A 6000-nucleotide genomic window follows, 5' to 3' on the forward strand; every position below is an offset into this window, starting at 1 on the left:
TGTCTATCTTAGGTTAACGCAAGTCGAGGCGGACGTCGTCGCAGTAGCGACGACGGACGCCGAGACGAGCATGTGACACCACTCCAACCCTATCTATCTTAGGGTAACGCGAGTCGAGGCGGACGTCGTCGCGGTAACGACGACGGACACCGAGACGAGCACGTGACACCAGGGCCACCCTGTCTATCTTAGGGTAAAGCGAGTCGAGGCGGACATCGTCGCGCTAGCGACGACAGACGCCTAGACGGTCACGTGACACCACTGCCACCCTATCTATCTTAGGGTAACGCGAGTCGAGGCGGACGTCGTCGCGGTAGCGACGACGGACGCCGAGGCGGGCACGTGACACCACTGCCACCCTGTCTATCTAAGCGTAACGCAAGTCGAGGCGGACGTCGTCGCGGTAGCGACGACGGACGCCGAGACGAGCACGTGACGCCAGGGCCACCCTGTCTATCTTAGGCTAACACGAGTCGAGGCGGACGTCGTCGCGGTAGCGACGACGGACGCCGAGACGAGCACGTGACACCACTGCCACCCTGTCTATCTTAGGGTAACGCGAGTCGAGGCGGACGTCGTCGCGGTAGCGACGACGGACGCCGAGACGAGCACGTGACACCAGGGCCACCCTCTCTATCTTAGGGTAACGCGAGTCGACGCGGACGTCGTCGCGGTAGCGACGACGGACGCCGAGACGAGCACGTGACACTAGGGCCACCCTGTCTATGTTAGGGTCACGCGAGTCGAGGCGGACGTTGTCGCGGTAGCGACGACGGACGCCGAGACGAGCACGTGACACCACTACAACCCTGTCTATCTTAGGGTAACGCGAGTCGAGGTGGACGTCGTCGCGGTAGTGACGACGGACGCCGAGACGAGCACGTGACACCTCTGCCACCCAGTCTATCTTAGGGTAACGCGAGTCGAGGCGGACGTCGTCGCGGTAGCGACGACGGACGCCGAGACGAGCACGTGACACCACTGCCACCCTGTCTATCTTAGGGTAACGCGAGTCGAGGCGGACGTCGTCGCGGTAGCGACGATGGACGCCGAGAAGGGCACGTGATAGCACTGCTACCCTCTCTATCTAAGGGTAACACGAGTCGAGGCGGACGTCGTCGCGGTAGCGACCACGGACGCCGAGACGAGCGCGTGACACCAGGGCCACCCTGTCTATCTTAGGGTAACGCGAGTCGAGGCGGACGTCGTCGCAGTAACGACGACGGACGCCGAGACGAGCACGTGACACTAGGGCCACCCTGTCTATCTTAGGGTCACGCGAGTCGAGGCGGACGTCGTCGCAGTAGCGATGACGGACGCCGAGACGAGCATCACTGCCACCCTATCTATCTTAGGGTAACGCGAGTCAAGGCGGACGTCGTCGCGGTAGCGACGACGGACGCCCAGTCGAGCACGTGACACCACTGCCACCCTGTCTATCTTAGGGTAACGCGAGTCGAGGCGGACGTCGTGGCGGTAGCGACGACGGACGCCGAGACGAGCACGTGACACCAGGGCCACCCTGTCTATCTTAGGGTAACGCGAGTCGAGGCGGACGTCGTCACGGTAGCGAGGACGGACGCCGACACGAGCACGTGACACCACTGCCACCCTGTCTATCTGAGGGTAACGCGAGTCGAGGCGGACGTCGTCGCGGTAGCGACGACGGACGCCGAGACGAGCACGTGACACCACTGCCACCCTGTCTATCTTAGGGTAACGCGAGTCGAGGCGGACATCGTCGCGGTAGCGACGATGGACGCCGAGACGGGCACGTGACATCACTGCCACCCTATCTATCTAAGCGTAACGTGAGTTGAGGCGGCCGTCGTCGCGGTAGCGACGACGGACGCCGAGACGAGCACGTGACACCAGGGCCACCCTGTCTATCTTAGGGTAACGCGAGTCGAGGCGGACGTCGTCGCGGTAGCGACGACGGACGCCGAGACGAGCACGTGACACCAGGGCCACCTTGTCTATCTTAGGTTAACGCGAGTCGAGGCGGACGTCGTCGCAGTAGCGACGACGGACGCCGAGACGAGCACATGACACCACTGCAACCCTGTCTATCTGAGGGTAACGCGAGTCGAGGCGGACGTCGTCGCGGTAACGACGACGGACACCGAGACGAGCACGTGACACCAGGGCCACCCTGTCTATCTTAGGGTAAAGCGAGTCGAGGCGGACATCGTCGCGCTAGCGACGACGGACTCCTAGACGAGCACGTGACACCACTGCCACCCTATCTATATTAGGGTAACGCGAGTCGAGGCGGACGTCGTCGCGGTAGCGACGATGGACGCCTAGACGGGCACGTGACTCCATTGCCACCCTGTCTATCTTAGGGTAACGCGAGTCGAGGCGGACGTCGTCACGGTAGCGATGACGGACACCGAGACGAGCACGTGACACCACTGCCACCCTGTCTATCTTAGGGTAACGCGAGTCGAGGCGGACGTCGTCGCGGTAGCGACGTCGGACGCCGAGACGAGCACGTGACATCACTGCCACCCTGTCTATCTGAGGGTAACGCGAGTCGAGGCGGACGTCGTCGCGGTAACAACGACGGACGCCGAGACGAGCACGTGACACCAGGGCCACCCTGTCTATCTTAGGGTAAAGCGAGTCGAGGCGGACGTCGTCGCGGTAGCGACGACGGACGCCGAGACGAGCACGTGACACAACTGCCACCCTATCTATCTTAGGGTAACGCGAGTCGAGGCGGACGTCGTCGCGGTAGCAACGATTCACGCAGAGACGCGCACGTGACACCACTGCCACCCTATCTATCTAAGCGTAACGTGAGTCGAGGCGGCCGTGGTCGCGGTAGCGACGACGGACGCAGAGACGAGCAGGTGACACCAGGGCCACCCTGTTTATCTTAGGGTAACGCGAGTCGAGGCGGACGTCGTCGCGGTAGCGACGACGTACGCCGAGACGAGCACGTGACACCACTTCAACCCTGTCTATCTTAGGGTAACGCGAGTCGAGGCGAAGGTCGTCGCGGTAGTGACGACGGACGCCGAGACGAGCACGTGACACCACTGCCACTCTGTCTATCTTAGGGTAACGCGAGTCGAGGCGGACGTCGTCGCGGTAGCGACGACGGACGCCGAGACGAGCACGTGACACCACTGCCACCCTGTCTATCTTATGGTAACGCGAGTTGAGGCGGACGTCGTCGCGTTAGCGACGACGGACGCCGAGACGAGCACGTGACACCAGGGCCACCTTGTCTATCTTAGGTTAACGCGAGTCGAGGCGGACGTCGTCGCAGTAGCGACGACGGACGCCGAGACGAGCACGTGACACCACTGCAACCCTATCTATCTTAGGGTAACGCGAGTCGAGGCGGACGTCGTCGCGGTAACGACGACGGACACCGAGACGAGCACGTGACACCAGGGCCACCCTGTCTATCTTAGGGTAAAGCGAGTCGAGGCGGACATCGTCGCGCTAGCGACGACGGACGCCTAGACGGTCACGTGACACCACTGCCACCCTATCTATCTTAGGGTAACGCGAGTCGAGGCGGACGTCGTCGCGGTAGCGACGACGGACGCCGAGACGGGCACGTGACACCACTGCCACCCTGTCTATCAAAGCGTAACGCAAGTCGAGGCGGACGTCGTCGCGGTAGCGACGACGGACGCCGAGACGAGCACGTGACGCCAGGGCCACCCTGTCTATCTTAGGGTAACACGAATCGAGGCGGACGTCGTCGCGGTAGCGACGACGGACGCCGAGACGAGCACGTGACACCACTGCCACCCTGTCTATCTTAGGGTAACGCGAGTCGAGGCGGACGTCGTCGCGGTAGCGACGATGGACGCCGAGACGGGCATGTGATAGCACTGCCACCCTCTCTATCTAAGGGTAATGCGAGTCGAGGCGGACGTCGTCGCGGTAGCGACCACGGACGCCGAGACGAGCACGTGACACCAGGGCCACCCTATCTATGTTAGGATAACGCGAGTCGAGGCGGACGTCGTCGCAGTAGCGACGACGGACGCCGAGACGACCACGTGACACTAGGGCCACCCTGTCTATCTTAGGGTCACGCGAGTCGAGACGGACGTCGTCGCGGTAGCGACGACGGACGCGGAGACGAGCATGTGACACCAGGGCCATCCTGTCTATCTTAGGGTAACGCGAGTCGAGGCGGACGTCGTCGCGGTAGCGACGACGGACGCCGATACGAGCACGTGACACTAGGGCCACCCTGTCTATCTTAGGGTCACGCGAGTCGAGGCGGACGTTGTCGCGGTAGCGACGACGCACGCGGAGACGAGCACGTGACACCAGGGCCAGCCTGTCTATCTTAGGGTAATGCGAGTCGAGGCGGACGTCGTCGCGGTAGCGACGACGGACGCCGAGACGAGCACGTGACACCACTGCCACCCTGTCTATCTTAGGGTAACGCGAGTCAAGGCGGACGTCGTCGCGGTAGTGACGACGGACGCCGAGACGAGCACGTGACACCACTGCCACCCTGTCTATCTTAGGGTAACGCGAGTCGAGGCGGACGTCGTCGCGGTAGCGACGACGGACGCCGAGACGGGCACGTGATAGCACTGCTACCCTCTCTATCTAAGGGTAACGCGAGTCGAGGCGGACGTCGTCGCGGTAGGGACCACGGACGCCGAGACGAGCACGTGACACCAGGGCCACCCTGTCTATCTTAGGGTAACGCGAGTCGAGGCGGACGTCGTCGCAGTAGCGACGACCGACGCCGAGACGAGCACGTGACACTAGGGCCACCATGTCTATCTTAGGGTCATGCGAGTCGAGGTGGACGTCGTCGCGGTAGCGACGACGGACGCGGAGACGAGCATGTGACACCAGGGCCACCCTGTCTATCTTAGGGTAACGCGAGTCGAGGCGGACGTCTTCGCAGTAGCGACGACGGACGCCGAGACGAGCACGTGACACCATTGCTACCCTGTTTATCTTAGGGTAATACGAGTCGAGGCGGACGTCGTCGCGGTAGCGACGACGTACGCCGAGACGAGCACGTGACACCAGGGCCACCCTGTCTATCTTAGGGTAACGCGAGTCTAGGCGGACGTCGTCACGGTAGCGACGACGGACACCGAGACGAGCACGTGACACCACTGCCACCCTGTCTATCTTAGGGTAACGCGAGTCGAGGCGGACGTCGTCGCGGTAGCGACGTCGGACGCCGAGACGAGCACGTGACATCACTGCCACCCTGTCTATCTGAGGGTAACGCGAGTCGAGGCGGACGTCGTCGCGGTAACAACGACGGACGCCGAGAAGAGCACGTGACACCAGGGCCACCCTGTCTATCTTAGGGTAAAGCGAGTTGAGGCGGACGTCGTCGCGGTAGCGACGACGGACGCCGAGACGAGCACGTGACACCACTGCCACCCTATCTATCTTAGGGTAACGCGAGTCGAGGCGGACGTCGTCGCGGTAGCGACGATGCACGCCGAGACGCGCACGTGACACCACTGCCACCCTATCTATCTAAGCGTAACGTGAGTTGAGGCGGCCGTGGTCGCGGTAGTAACGACGGACGCCGAGACGAGCATGTGACACCAGGGCCACCCTGTCTATCTTAGGGTAACGCGAGTCGAGGCGGACGTCGTCGCGGTAGCGACGACGGACGCCGAGACGAGCACGTGACACCAGGGCCACCCTGTCTATCTTAGGGTAACGCGAGTCGACGCGGACGTCGTCGCGGTAGCGACGACGGACGCCGAGACGAGCACGTGACACTAGGGCCACCCTGTCTATGTTAGGGTCACGCGAGTCGAGGCGGACGTTGTCGCGGTAGCGACGACGGACGCCGAGACGAGCACGTGACACCACTACAACCCTGTCTATCTTAGGGTAACGCGAGTCGAGGCGGACGTCGTCGCGGTAGTGACGACGGACGCCGAGACGAGCACGTGACACCTCTGCCACCCTGTCTATCTTAGGGTAACGCGAGTCGAGGCGGACGTCGTCGCGGTAGCGACGACGGACGCCGAGACG

Source organism: Aegilops tauschii, chromosome 7, assembly GCF_002575655.3.
Source record: "Aegilops tauschii subsp. strangulata cultivar AL8/78 chromosome 7, Aet v6.0, whole genome shotgun sequence".
Classification (NCBI taxonomy): Eukaryota; Viridiplantae; Streptophyta; class Magnoliopsida; order Poales; family Poaceae; genus Aegilops; species Aegilops tauschii.